The sequence below is a fragment of the Pseudopodoces humilis genome, chromosome 4, assembly GCF_049639895.1.
Source record: "Pseudopodoces humilis isolate 2021_Gansu_Grassland_sample_001 chromosome 4, ASM4963989v1, whole genome shotgun sequence".
In the NCBI taxonomy this organism is placed as follows: Eukaryota; Metazoa; Chordata; class Aves; order Passeriformes; family Paridae; genus Pseudopodoces; species Pseudopodoces humilis.
The window spans coordinates 69,696,651-69,712,347 of NC_142203.1; the positions used below are offsets into that span (position 1 = coordinate 69,696,651).

General features: G+C 37.6%; 1 protein-coding gene across 8 annotated transcripts in view; it reads left to right on the forward strand.

Moving 5' to 3' along the window:
• UBAP2 (ubiquitin associated protein 2) overlaps positions 1–15,697 on the forward strand; it is a 129,732-nt gene that overhangs the window by 2,257 nt on the left and 111,778 nt on the right. The window contains exon 1 of one of the 8 annotated variants that reach the window (XM_088053957.1): positions 15,030–15,048. The exons of the other annotated variants lie outside the window; for them this stretch is intronic. The gene's annotated coding sequence lies outside the window, so the exon portion shown is untranslated. Of the gene's footprint in view, positions 1–15,029; positions 15,049–15,697 lie in introns of those variants that run through there. 8 annotated transcript variants of the gene reach the window in all.

The following is a 15,697-nucleotide window of genomic DNA, read 5'->3' on the forward strand; positions in this document are numbered from 1 at the left end:
ACCAGAAGCTGTTATTTTTAAACTTTTTTTTTTTTGTTTGGCTCTTCCATTTTTTTGAAGTTGTAGTTCTAGAACCTAGAAGTAGACTGTTGATGCTCTATATTTCTTCCATGAACTTTTATTTTAGATGATGATTTCCTTGTAAAATGCCATTTTTTGGTGTGCTTCATGTTTGTTGATGGTGTTGTCCTATTGGTATTGGTCACAGCAGAGTAACATGCTGATGAACAGTGCTTGAAAAGTGTATGTGTCATATACTGTTAATGCTTTATTAATAATCAGCACTGAGAGTCTTAGTATGGTGTATTATTTATGTGTACTTATAGTTTCAGTCACATTTAGTATCAGTACTTAGAATAGGTACTTCATGAAAGACTAGGAGTAAAACTTTGGATCTCTTATGAATCTTTTCATTTATCTCTGTTTCTTATTTGGTGGAAGCACATGGGCAGGACTATGAAGACCCAAGTTCAGTGCTTTGCCACAGCTTTGTATGACCTTCCTGAAAGGGAAACCAAGTGACTTGTCCCCTTTGTAAAATACAGATTAAAGAAACCGTGTTGTATTTGTAGACTTCAGAATTATTGAATGGAAGGTGCTAGTGGAAATACAACTGATATCCACTGCAGTGTTGTTATTCTGCTAGAGCATTTGGTGAATTTTAGGTTTATTTCTGATACAATCTGTTTACTTGTAGCCCATTGGGTTCTCTGTGCTTTTCAGAGAAGACCTAGTTTCGACTTGCACTGTTTTTCATATAACTTCCCTAAACAGGTTACATTCATTAAAGTGAGAGCTGGGATGAAAGGTTGTGAAATGCCTCCTTTGCAATTACTTCAGGTTCATATTTTACAAAAACTGTACAAAGGGTTTGTCTGTTTTGCTCTAACATGAAAGTCCACACTCTTTGATTTTGGCCATCTGCACTGGGAGTCTGTTGGAACTCCCCATCCGCCTGGGGCTCCTGCAAGGCTGTTCATTCCACAGGTGTGGTACCCTCAGCCCTTCTCATTACTTCTCAATGCTTCAAGGAGTAAATAGGGACTGCAGACAGGCAGTTTAGAGGTGGTATGGTCTGATGCTGAAAATCTCATGGCTTGCTCAGCCTGCTTTTACTACATCATAAATATTTTGCTGAGCATATTGTTTTACTTGCATGCTTTTTAGGTTGTAAAACCTGTAAAATGGGTTATGCGAACAACTTTGTGCAGTTCCTTTGGATGGAATTGTTTCTATTCTCAATGCTATTGAAATTATATTTCTTTTTGTCCAGCTGTCCTTGGGAACCTGCACAATATTGTGGCTTCTTTTGAAGGTAAAACTGTCAAGCTTTTATCCCCTCTGTCCCCAGGCTTCTTAAATCAGTCTTCCAGCAGATGAGCTTGGAGGAATCCTTAACCTAGCTGAGTGTAACATTTTGCATTAAAAACAATGAAATGTTTCCCATGTTGAGAGGGCTTTGATCTTTCTTAAGGTTTGCCTGAAGTAATAATCCTATGGTGAACTTCATGGTTTTGTTTTTCTGCTATATCATACAGGAAATGCAGTTTATTGCTGTAGAAGATGTTCAGTGGAGTTGGTGCTACAGAATTATTCAGTATGTGAATCTACAATTAAATGTAGAAAACACAAATACTTCGTTAATCTCCAGATTTGAATCATCAGGTTGCACTTTTTAAAACTGTTTCAGTGAGGGGAAAAATGCTTACCTCAGTCTGTTAGGTGACCCTGTGGTTGAAGGTGTAGGATTTGAATTCACTAGTTATGACCATGTTCCTAAACATTTTTAATGGTTAGCTGTAGAGAGGAAGTCTTTGTGCAGTTTTCTTGCATCTAGCATTGGTTTAATCTAGAACATTTCATTGGTATTTCTTATGATTCAAGTAGTGTTTCTGGAAGTAGGATGATACTTTAGAGACCATACTGAGATTGCTTTTGAGAAGGAAAGCATAGTATTTGTTTCTTCTCCATTTGTTTTGTTTAGTGGTTTGAGGATGATGGATATATAGTAATATGGAATGAAGTATATGGCTTAGGAAGCTTTTTGCTTCTGGTTTCAGTTTGTTTTTAAATGTTAACTGAATTGTGGCTATTTTGTCCTCAATGCTTGGCTTTGTACTGTTTCATTGTTTATGTTTATCCATATTTGAAAGCTATTTGCTGATATATTTTTTCTCTGCTCTTCTTTGATTTTCAAAATCTTAATGTTTTACACACAATTTCAGCAACAGGAATCCTGGTACCAAACCTTGCAGTGCTGTTGGGCCGTACAGAATATATGGTATTCAATAAACCGTGGTCCATGCGTTTGATGGGTTGTTCCCCAAGGGGTGGATGTCTGCTTTTACTTCAGCTTTCAGTCACAGATTCCCAAGATCACTGATTTGTGATCCATATTTGAGGCTGACATAAGAGAGACCTAAGTTAGTGATGTTAACTTTGGGTGACTAAGTGTGATGAGGGGGAACAGTACTGCACTTCCTAGTCTTGTGCTTCACTTTCTTTTATCAGCCACTGAATAAATTTCTGAATGTTTTGAATGTGGGGTAAGTGCCAAGGGGTAGCTGTCTGAGATTAGTTTTAGAGAAAGATTGAAATAGACTTATGAGGTTGGTCAGGCTAAGTTAATAAGTATGTAAAAGTGTTTGTTTTTTCCTTTGTGCTTGAGAAAGCGGTTTCTGATACAAGTCTTCATCCTGTTGGGTTTCTTTGTTGTTTCTTGACGTCCAGATTAGCAGCAATGCCCAGGAACTATTCTGTGCATCTTAGAAAAAGATGCTTATTATGTCTTTTGAATAGTTCTGTGTTATAACTGCAAGTATAAAACTAATTTCAACTTCTTACCTGTACTCCTGTTTTTGTTGTTTATAATTTTATTTGTTGCTGTAGTAGTGTATTTTTCTAGGTTTTTGTCCCAATGACTTTTAGCTGACCTGGTTTAATTGAAGATTCCCTTGATTTTCTCTATGTTACTGTTGGAGCAGAAATGCTACAGCTTAAGAGTTGTCTCTAATGAGGCTTGTGGGGTATTTTTTGATAACAGCTTTTCTGTTGAAAGACTTTCTTGCCTTTTTACTTTGCTTCTTCATGGGCTAGGCTCACAGGGACTTCTGGAGCTGTTCTCGTCTCCCCTTGCTCAAACAGAGTCATCTACAGCAGGTTGCCCAGGACTGTGTCTGAATGTGTTTTGAATATCTCCAATGGAGACTCTGCCACCTCACTGAGCAATCTGTGCTGTGCCAGTGCTCTGGTGCCCGCAGGGCACTAAAGTGTTCCCTGTTGTTCACAGTGCCTCCTGTGTTTCATCCCATTGGCTTGGATCCTGTCATTGGGCACTGCTGAAAATAGCCTGGCTCTGTCTGTGTACCTTTCCTTCAGGTACTAAGACATTGGTGAGACACTACATGCCCCCCAGGCTTTTATCTCTGGGTTCAGCTGCTTGACATAGGCAGATCTATAGTCCTTCAGGCAAGCTCAACTCATATGTCCTTACTGGCCTTTGAGAAAGAGGTGGATTAAGCACTGAATTTAGTATGGGAGGTGTGGTATTCACAGTAATTCATGATTCTTGGTTGGTCAAGAAATGGGTGGGTTTAGAGAAAGTGCTGTGAAAATGCAGTAAGAGGCATATTTCAAATCTGAGTAATTTTTGCGCTCACAAATGAGGAGTAATTGACTGTCCTGATTTTGGCTGAGTTGAAGACAATAATTCAGCAGTCTGTGAGGCAAGAAACAGATTGAATGCTTGATTGTCTTGATAGTGATAAAATTGCCCAGGTCCTTTGTATGTTCTGTTTAGGAACTGCATGGATTGCAAATGATGACTTAAATTAAAATACATCATTTATGAGAGGTTAGACTGAGTTCTTATAACATATTGAACAGTCCATTTTATGAAGCTGTGTACATCAAAATTCTTTTTAAAAGTACTTTTTACTGAGACTAAAGGCCAAGTTTTGCAGAATTATGAGTTCTAAATTAGAAGCAAACTGGAGCAGCCTAGTTTTTGTACTCTGGCAAATCCAGACACCTTCCCCCAAAACCCCAAGACCTCCACAAGTAGAGAGAGGTTGAGATAAAGTTAGTTGGTTAAAATTACTTTCACAGTGTTATCGAATCTGGGAAGTGAAACATCACTGAGGTGTAGTTTCTGCTAGGAAACCTACCTCAAATATTTGGATGACTTTGCTCCCTTGCTGATTCTGTGGATTGCTGGGGAGTGCTTTTGAGAACTTTGGCTATAAGAGAGAGTGAAGCAAGAATGTATTAACTTTTATGTTGTTCTCAAATAAAACCATTAAAATGACTGATCAAGAGAAGATGTTCAAGATTTTCATTAGTTATGAAATGACTCACCCAGTATAAAATACGATAAAACATAATTCAAGAAACTGCAGAATAATCCCTTTTCAGTTAATTTTAGTACTTAAGTAAAAATTGAACACAAAAACAATTGAGTGAGGCATCTTGCCTTTCAGGTGAAAACAAGGTGATTTTGAACATTTGAGCCAGACTGTGGTAACTAGAACCCTTTCCACCCAGCAAAAAGGCAGGTAGCTGTTTGGAACTGAATGTAGGGGGAAACAAATGGAAGAGTTGAACAACTGGAGTCAGCATCATTTTCCTTCTTGGGACTTTGTTTAGGAGTGGTGAGCAGCCAGGAATTGGTTTTATGGTTGTGGGTCCACTTTATTGACAACCCGATTGAAAAGTTGACGTATAACTCTTCCTCCTTTTCCAGTTGCTCCACAGTACTGGAGAAAAGTTAAGATCGTTTGTTAACCTGGACTTTTGATGATAGTTTCCTTGACTTAACAGACAGGTTCTAATGCAGTGTGTAGAGGGAGAAGGACAGAGTGAGTTGCTTGTGGAGGAGCAGGAGGAGGATGTAGTTTGGTGCTAGTTACAAGACAAGTTTGGGGTGGGGAAAGAGTTTGGTGTTCTTGATCTTGATATGATGGGTTCCTACTTTGATTTGTTTGTTCAAATTATTTGGAGTCTGGTTCATATGAGAAGAATCAGTAATGCTGGGGAACCTTAGGTGTGTCTTAACAAACAAAATTCCTGCTTTAATGAGCTACACTGAAAGTGAGTAATGAAATAATGCCAGGAATGATCAGCCCTGGTAGAGTGCTTGGGAGAGAGAAAGGGGTCTCTGTTCTCAACATCCCTTTTGGCTGTTAAATCTGCCTGGTGAATTATTTGACACCAGGGCTATGTTTCAATCCTTTGAAGTGGTGTTGCTCTGTTAGTGTGTAGTGGCTGTGTCTCAATGCTGACTGGAAATTATGAGGTTGTTATGCATCTTACTTTTGGTATTCCTATGAATGTGTTTGTGCTCACTTGTATGTGAAGTGCAGCATTGACAACTTGCCGTATTCCCCAGAAATTTATATATGAACAGATATGCTGGAAAGACTGAAAGTTTTTTAAGATTTTTTTTTTTTTTTCATTTCTAAAACAGATAAATGTTGAAGGGGATAAACTATCTGTTCTGGCACTCAGTAATTCTGAGGAAAGTTAGTTCTCTGAATAGATTCACTGAGTCATTCTGTTGAATAAAGTAAGAACATTACCACCTCTTTGTTTCCCTGAAAAATCTCAACTTCGTGCTTCTCAAGTTCTCTGCCAGGTGAAGTGACCTCATGTAAATATAGGTCAAACACTGTGCTAAACTTCGCTAAAATGTATATATGTACTTTATTGATTTTGTTACAGTTAAAACCTAAATGCATAAATCTGGAAACATGGCAAAGCCTGAAAATAGAGCATCACACTAGGCTGGTTTATCTAAATGCATGTTTGGGCATTATAACTCTATTTTATTTTATACTGCTATGGTGTTTATGGCTGGAAAGGCTCTGCTTTCCTGAAATCTTAAAAAGCAGCTGGGAGGAAGTGGTGTGTTTAGTTCTTCCGGGACTTGGTGTACATTGACCTCCCAAGCATTAAGCTTCAGGGATGTATCAAAGCTTGTTGAAATACTGACCTATAATCTGTATTCTTCATCTCTCTTTTTCCAAAGTTATATGTATATACATATATGTATACATATATCTATAATCACACAAATGTCTAATTAAAAAAAAAAGTGGAAATATCCCCTCAGTTTAACTTTAAAAAAAAAATAAAATTAGGATCTCTATTAAGCTTCAAATGAGTTTAAAAGAAAAAAATTCCCTAAAAGCTCATCTTGAGGAAGATAATGGGAATGTTTTCCACTTGTATTCAAAACATCACAGCTCTGAGAGGCTTAAGGTTAACCAAAACACTATCATATGTTTCTGGAACTTAAATTTTCAATTATTTTACAGCAATTGGGTATCTTGCTAAAGCTCTAGAAGTGTGCAGCTAAAAAAATACTTTTTTGTAGTGTGAGAATTTTAATTTAACATCAGTGTACTTCTAATTGTTTGACAACTTCCATTTCAGTCATGGTAAAATGTTTGCTATCAAGTGAGTTCCAGATAAATGTTTATTTAATTTTAGTTGCCTCTGAAGTAAAATTACAGCCTTTAGTGTGTTCACAATAGTCTTTAAAGTTGATTTTTAAATTTTTTTTTTATTCACTAGATTTCAATGTAGTTTTTCTTCTTGTTTAATGTCACTGCATTCCTTGATCTCTGTTTTATTCCTCATTTGATTGTGGTAGGAACTGATAAATCAGTCAAACAAAGGTTTGTGTTCTTAAATGTACTTGCATTTAGAATATATGTAAAAGTCTAACATAATCTCAGATATAAAAGGCCTTACTCTTGGTGCTGTGTGTGCTAAGAATTTTCTGGGTTTTATTTGTTCTGTATACAACGTTTGAGATTTTTGAATGATTTTAATGGAAGTTATGTCTCTGGCTGTTAGAATGAGATCATTAATTTAAACATGCTTTTTCCTTCCCTTTCTTCTTTTTCTGGCAAAATAAAATCTAAAAGGAGCACAAAATGTTTTTCTTGGAGGTATTTGCAACTCTTCAAATGGACTTTCTTGAATAAGTGGAAGTCAAAATTCTACTCTTTCAAGTTGCTGTGCTCAGCAGTCATATGTGTGCTCCATAATGTTTAAATGCAGTTTAAATTGAGAGTTGTTTTATCCCATTCTATCAGTCCCTTGCATTTGATCCTGCATAGAAATTCCTGTGATGTAGCTGCAAGCTCACAGTTATCTTGCAACAAATTTCAAAAACTCAGACTTCAGGGTAGTGTTCTTTTGAGTATCAAAACTAAGGTCATTCTAATGCCTTCTTCCTTAGAGGTTTAGAGCCTAGCAACAGGGTTGGTAAGTATGGTTTTTCTAATATTGGACACCAAACCTGGAGGAACCAAAAGGACAGTACCTACTTAGATGAGGCTTGTGTACTTTAAAAAAAACTACCCTGAAGCCCTTCAGAATGGCAAATTTCAGTGTTTTGAGGGTGAGACTGAGCAGATTTTTAGCTGTTTACTTTCTGCTGTTTGCAGTTTTGTGTGACTGATGTCTCTTGTACTTCTTCCTCTGATCAGAGGGGGTATGTTGCATTCTTCCTTTTAAATTTTTATTTTCACTTTATTCTACTTACTTAGGTTCTTACTAGTTTTCAAAAAACCATACTTTGGACAGTGTACTCATTGAACTTGAAAAACAGTCTTATGTTAAATTGAGAACACATTTAAGGCATCATACTGTTCTGCATTTTAAACTAGCCTACCATTGGTTTCTGAATTTATTTACAGTGCCATCTTGGCTTTTTCAGCAAGTGTGCTTAACAGCCCCCTGCTGTTCTAGAATTTTTAAACAAGGCTCTGTAAGTGACTGAAAATTATTGCTATGTTTAAAAAGCTGTTACTTAAGTTTGTAATGCAGTTTTTAGAACTTGTTTTATCTTGGTTATTCCTTGCTCATCCTTTGCTTGATTTCTGTGTACATACAGCTTTCTGGTTTGCTTGGAGAAAACTGATGTTTACAGCACATCTTCTGAAATGGCTTTCAAGATTGTTGTTGTCAAACCATTTGTTTAGTGAAGTTTTTATAGGTGCAGTATGCTCTCTATAGCTGGTACCTGTAATATTTTAATGCTGTTGCTAGAATTGAACTCTGCAGTTAGCACAACGTATATTCCAGGTGCAGTCTCACAGAATTAGTATGTGTACTGAGGGTGAGGTATACAGTTAGTATAAATAAGCTATTTCAGGAGCTAAGGTGTGTGTAGCGTGCAACTCCATTTTATTTCAAAAGTGAGTAACTTCATCTTGCAAGAAAGTGCTTGGTCTTTTAGATTTTCAGTGGTAAAATGGACAGGTCACTACAATCTTTGAATATTTTAGAAAGTACATTTTCTGCTTAGGCATTTTAATGCCTTGCACAGTACATGAACTTGGCATACCTGTGTGAAATTGGGGACTGTGATTCATTACTATGCTGTACTCAACTAACTCAGATTACAAAAATATGTTAAAAGGGAATGTTAACTTTATGAAAATAAGCGAATATATTAATATGGAAAGGAATTTTTTAATGGTTTAACAATAGGAAGGAAATTTTGAAAAAAACTTTATATACTTGTTCAGATTTTGCAGACTCGAGAAGAAAATATTACTCTTGCCCTTTTGTCAATTATATTGTGAGCTTTTGGCTTGGAACAAAGTGGTGGAGGAGAGTGACAATCTCCTGTTGGAGACAGAGGACACAAATAACATTTAAGTCAGATCACATCTGCAGAAAAAGGTACAGCTGGAGTTGGAACGGTGGCATGGGTCTTAGAAAAAACATATGGGTTGTTCTCCACCCTATTAATGTTAAGAGAGAAAGTCAGTAGTGAATTAAATGCAGTAAAACTGGGCAAATGGACACTTTATGTGAGTCCCTTGTCTCTTTGGTATCTTCCTCAGAAAGTTTAAGAAACTAACAACGGAGTGATGAATTTCATTTTGATTTAACTTCACGGGTGAGAACAGCCTGGATGACTGTATTCCTGCTGTTAGATTGAATTATGCATTTGAAGACATTTTATTTGCCTGCTCTGTTCTAGCATGTTTTAAGTTTTAGGTTGTAAAGATAGTTAATCCTTCATCTCTTTGAAAAGTTTGGTATCATTTTGGTGCAGATGAGGTAAACCTGACCTCACATGAATTCTAGAATGATGGAATAACTGAATTTACACATGACACCAAGTTGAAAAGCTGTGGTTGTGAGGAAAATAATACTCAGAAACAGGTGGGAAGGCTTGGGGTGGTAAACCCAAGTTTTCTGACTGAAGCAAGTTAACATGAGGAGTAGTATCAGAGGTAAATTGTCAAACCTGCTTGCTTAAAACTAGACAAAATGGTAACAGTGGTTTGGACTGTAGAAAGAGCAATCCAGAGGTGGCAGAGAAATGGAAGTGGTCTTTGATGGCTTTCAGTTCTTGGTGCCGCTTCAGTTGTTTCTTGTTTCTGAGCCCCTGACAGTAAGTTTATAAAAGGATTTCACCTCTCACAGCGTTTAACTTAAATGCTAAAGTGAGACAAATGGCTGATAGGTTTCATTAAGATGTTATGTACAGTGATTGTGAAGAAAGGAAGTGGTTAACACTGCCTTACAAACTATTTTCTTTTCAAGAAACGCTTTTCTACAGACTGTTATATCTTTTCCTTCTTCTGAAACTTTAGATTTAGAGTCATGAATGTCACTGCAAGAAAAAAAAAAAAAAAAAAGGCTTTTTTTTTTATTTTAGTGGCTATTCCTGCCTAAGATGAATTTTTAGAAATATTGTAATCTGGGACAAAAATATAGAAAGATGTTCTAGAATATTTTGCTGTTTTTAAAAATGTTTTTCTGCAAGACTCCTGGCTTTCTTTGGTTTTCTGGATATATGAACATATCACAAGGAGTGATTGGTGCTGGTGGTCTTCCCTTGGTGTCTGGTTCAAGGATTGAACTTTGTACATGTGCAGGAAGGATTGAACTCTTTGGTGTTGCTACCAAAACTGAAGCTAAAATCAAAAATCTGCTATCACATTTTATAGATGCAGCCTTACTGATTAGAGAGTGTATTTAATTCTGTATCACTTGTGGCTTGTAATTTCAGCACTGCTTTTTTTTTTTGGTGAGTGTTGTAATGTGATCTGATGAGTGGCATAAGTCTTCATTAATCCTGATGCCTTGAGAGGTTACCTAGGACAGAGGCTAGACAGTGTTAAAGGAATAAAGTAGGTGTTTAAGTAAAAGGTCTTCAAAGGATACACCTTGGGCAGTACAAGAGTTTGGCCTTGGCTCCACCCAAGATCGACCATGGGTCACGAGTTTCAGACTTTTATAAGTTTTGATCCATTTACATGTTTGGGTTAATTGTCCAATTACAGCTTCAGTTTATGAAGTCCCATCCTTCCAGATTGCTCTCTTCAGTTCACTGTTGTCTGTACTTTTTGGGCCTCAAGCTGCACTGGTGTCCTTGGCTCTTGGGCTGGAAAAGGATTGTTTTGTGTAACAAAACTGTAAAGAGAACTTGCTAACACTTTGTATGAAGTTCAGGGTTATATACTAATGCAGTACTGAGTCTGGAAAATATGAAAGCTAAAACGTAAGGCATCAGTCTTGCCCTCCAGAACTTTTCTCTGGTGGCACTTTCTACTTTGTCCCTTATTGTCATTTCTAATGTGAATTAAATGAAATAGCAGCCTTTTTTTTTTTTTTTAATGTAGTTGAGTGTGTTTCTGCAAGTGTGAGAATGTCTCTTCTCTTGCTCGTCTATTTTTAGTCCTCTTGCTTGTATCTGTTTCTATTCAAAGAATTCCTTTGGAAGCTGTTCCAGGAGAGAGTGGTTTGATGACGCTGATGGGTACAGGGAAAGCACAAGCAAGGAGTGTGTTCGTGATCTGGCAGTGAGATGTCCAATGTGCAGCACTGCTTCCTGTGTGGCACCTTGTTTCTGAGCTCCCCATTCCAAGAGAATTCCCCCTGCTGGGTATTGTTCTGGCAGGTGTTACCTGGTTCTTGGTGTCATTTGGAGTGCCTGGGTTTCTGCTTGAATCTTACTACATGGTTTTTTTTTTTTGCGGAAACAGCAATTCATTTTACAGGCTGTTTAGGTATGGGCTGTTAGAGCAGGTGACTGAAGTATGCATTTCTACTGTTTAATAGCCAAAGCCAGCAGTTCCCAGTACTTGTTTATCCCTGCTTTTTTTTTGTTGTTAAATTTTATGAAGCAACTTATTCTGGATTAGCTTTCCCAGTAAGTTGGTTTAAGTTTTCATTTGTTATTTAGCAGCTTTTTTTTTGCTTTTTTTTTTTTTTTTTTTGAGTGGTTGCATGCATTACTAATCTTGTGAGTATGGGAAGCTGTTGATTATAATGGTGGTGATAAGTGGGGGTGATCCAGTGAAATTGTTTTTGTTGTTTTAACTGTTGTATCTTACAGTTGATGGTATTGACAGACTGGAAGCCTGAGTGGTGTGTGTGCTGACAGCCCAAGCTTTAATTGTTCTGGAAGTGTCCTGCTGACATTGTCATAAGAAGAGCAGGGAGCAGTGGTTTTGAGACAGATCAGTCACAGTTAGTACAGGAAGGTCATCAACCCTGTGCAGTTTCAGTGGTGTACTTCAGTCTTATCTGAAATGCTTAAGCCACTTAAGTATTTTTTTGTGTGTGGTAGTATTGAAGGGTTAACCAGAGTGTGGCCTGAGTTTGTGTGTACTTTCATGTATTCCTTGAAGAGAACATTTATAGCTTGTGTAGTTGGTACGATACAGCTGTTTTCTCACCTACTTACATATGTGTGTACCCTGAGGCTACCTGGGCTTCTTGCTGACCCCAGAGTTCATCTCAGGCTGGAAAGCTGTGCAAAATATTGCAGTCTGAAGAAACTTTGCTTTGTGATTCTTTTAGTGGAGAGAGCCATTCAAAGAACTTCCAAGTCAACCATCCCTGTTTTCCTGAATGGGTTTGACTGGATTTCCTCCTTTCTCCCTCAGAGAAGATGCTGTGAGTTTTAATGAGCTGGCAGAGTAAATAAACCTTGGCAAGATGGGGCTTTTGGTAGCGAATGGGTGGACGTTTAATTGTGTTATTCCTTCAAAAGTGAAATCCATAGATGAGTGGCAAAAGAATTGAATATTTAGTTATGTATACAAAATCATTAAAAATTGTTATGGGTGTATAAGTTGCTTTGCACTAGTTTGAATCTATTTTAATGCCTGAAGCTGAAAGTAAACATACATTTCTGTAGCTGAGGGAAAAGACTATATTTTAGGTTAACATAAGCTGTGTTATTGTGGCTGTTCTGATGTTAATTATACTCTCCTCTTCTTCGGCTAGAAACACCTCCAAATTTTAAGCATAGTCTTCACTGTAATTTACTAACTGGATGCTAACAGGTGTCTAAGAGGCTGAACATGAAGTGCTCCTCAGTAAATGTGGTAGAAGCTTCTTTTCTTGTAACATAATTATGTATTCAAATATACACTTCAAAACTCTGCTGGGAGTTTTTCTGTTTTTAAAATTCCTACAGGGAATTATTTCTAATTTTTTTGATTGTATGCCATGGGCTTGACCAGGATCAAGTAATGCTCTACTGGATCCTGGAAAAACAAAATACATTTCTACCCATGCTGTAACGGTGCATGTCTACTAAAAAGCAAGTTCCCTCTTTCCTTATGAACTTGATCCCTGTCCCTCCTGTCAGATTCAGCAGTTGTATAGCCACATAGATTTCCACTGGATAAGCTTGTTGAACTGACTGATTGTTTTGTTTTAGAGGGTTTATTTTGCTCCTGGGTGAGCCAACTGAACCTACTCCCTCTGCAGCTGCAGGATCATTAACCTGATTGAAGGAAAGGAGCAATATTTTGTGGTTAAGGAGTGGGGGAGCAGGCATGCCATTTCTGGTGATTGCTCACAGTTGTGTGGTATTAGATGTGAGTTGATACTTAATTTTAATGGAACAAGCTGTTTGGGTTCTACCCAAGCTATGGATTGAACTTTAAGTGAACATACAGCCAAGTCCCAAAGGGGAGCTAGAACTCTAGTCATGTTTTTTTTGTCCTTAAGTGTACTCAGCCATCGTTTACTTGTTTGAGAGACTTCAGGAGGGCTGTGTTGGTTCTGGCTGCAGAGGATAATGTTTTTCAACCCTGGAAAGCCTGCTAGTTCAGTTTTTTTTCCCCTGGCTGCAATAAACCTTTCCTTTACTAAATACTAGTTAATGTTTTTTCCAAGCCTCCTAGTAAACACAGTAAATAATTGCAGTTGGAGTGACTGTTGCAGGCGAGGACTAGGCTGTAGTTTTGCCAGCTGCTCCATTGTTGGAAGTTGTAGACACAATTATGCCCTTCCACAGGATGCTACTCAGGAAACCTTAGGACAGAAAACACCAAGGGCCTTACTTTTTCTTTTTTCCTTTGTGATTGTTCTAAACCCAGAGAAACAGGTATGAAGAGATTTGTGATACTAATGGTTCTTCACCACTTAATGTAGCAGTCATGGAATAAACAGCAAGTGTACCATGTATTGACTTGGCTTCTATTTTATTTTATCTCCTGAAGTTCCTTTCCTCCTGTCACAAGAGGAAGTTACTATGTTCATGGGTGTACAAGCACCATCTCTGAGCCACTGTGGTCTCTGTATACTCCCTGACCTGAGATACTGATGAAGCTGACAATTCCGGACAGCATGCTGTGTGGCCAGTGATGAGAATGTTGCTTCTACCTTGGTGGCTGTTAGATTTAATGTAAGAAAGTCTTTGGCAGAGAGCAAGAAATGAGGGTCTTCAGTCAAAGATGGCAGGAACCGGTATTTTTCCCTCTAGTAGGTCTTAGAGTATTTGGACAGGCCAAAACTTTGCTTGAAATACTCAGCAGACAAATATACTTAAAAGGAACTTGCTGTTACCTCTTCCTCACAGGATCCTCATGATGGCTGGTTGTCAAAGGGAGTTTCTGTTTTCTATATATTTCCTTTTTATTTATTTATTTATTTTGTTTATGTTTTTTGTTTGTTTGGGTTTTTTTTGTTTTATGGCAGCAACTGTGGTTTAATCTTTCTAGTTCTGATAGTCCCGGGTATGGTGCTTAGAAAACAATGTGCACTTTGTCTGTGTCTCTCTGTTCCTTGAAGTTTCAGTACAGTTAATCATAACAGTTGGTAACTAGGACATTTTGCAGGTCCTTGCAAACGGGAAATGTCCCTTGCAAATGGGACTTATCATTAGTTCAGGGAGCGGAACTTGATTTGTTGTAGATACTAATGTCTGAAACATAAGGTCAAGTCCTCTGAATGTTTTAGGACATTCACTGCCTTTGGTTGTCCAGAGTCACTCAGGTGTATATGGACAGCAGTGGAGCTGGGTAAGTTTTGCTAACTATATTTTTACAAGGATGAAGATTGACTTGGCTGTGTGGAAGATAACGCCCTAGGTGGAAGTCAGGCTTTTCTGATTTTGGTGTGATTGATTGTATTACTTTTTTTTTTTTTCCTAAATACCAGTTAAAATTTAATTTCTTCCTTCAGAAATTTCAGTATGAATAAGGGTACATGTTGCCTCAGAAACTTCAATATTTTTAAAGAAATGATGAGCACAAGTCTGTAGGATGTTTATTGCGTGTAGCTGGCAGATTTTGCTTTAAACTAGAGAATCACCAGTATATACTGAAATGTGAAGCACATCTCTTAATCAGAGACACTGGGATAATAGGAAAAAAATAGATACACTGAGAAGATCTTTTAAAAAAATGTTAATTATAATACTTAACTTTCATGGTTGAAACATGCTCTACTGCTGGAAAACATGCCATGATCAGTCCCTTGTCCACGTCATGCTTTTGGGCTCTGAATATGTGACCAGCTTTTGCTTAACTCCAGTCTTTTTAGGAGTACTCTCTCTTCCAAAACTTCTACTTGTCTTTTATTTGTAAAGCCTATTTGTATATTTCTTTTTCTTCCTTTGCATAGCATATGTTTAGGAATACTAATCCTTAAAATAAACTTTTTTTCTGGTATTAAAGAGAAATTTTTGACTTTTGCAGATGGGGATGTGTTCTTAGCTAATTATAGATTGGCCTAGCAGGATAATTGTTTCAAGTAACACCTCAGGCCTTTCAAAAGGTAAGGGTAAGAGTAGCCATTTGGTTATTGGTTACAGTTGGTTAACATGAGTTGAAGTTTATGTATTAGTTTGTGTTTGTGCTGGTACTCAGACTGCTCCGAGCAATACTCTTTCCTTAGTAAAACATGAGAGCAGACAGATAGTAAAGTTTCTCTCTGCTTTGGTGTTCTGCCAGTGATACAGGTCAATATTTTTCCTATTTACCATAGAAGACTGTAAGATGAGACATGAATTCTCTCAGGATCCATAAACTCACGTTCAGTGTAGTTGCTTGGGGCAGTACAGACGCTGAGTCATCAGCATGGTTCCTGAGGAACATCTGACTTTTCCAGTTTCAATCAGCAGTAAAGATGGTGAGATGCACTCGAGGGAAGTTTGCAGGCATAATTTTTTTCCACAGTTCTTTTTCCTCATGCTCATATAATTCTGCAGCTGGAGCAGTAAAATCTGAGCTCACTGTACATGTACAGTAATTATGCCCTCCTGAGGCAGTGTCCTGAAGTCTTTTCCCAACCCTGTCACTGTGAGAAATCTTTGACTGGTAGCTTTGTATTTTGAATATAAAATAGCAATCATATCTTTAAGGTATTCGCAGAGGGCTTTCCATGGTTTATCACAGCTCCTTGTCCAGGAATCAAGTAACTTTCT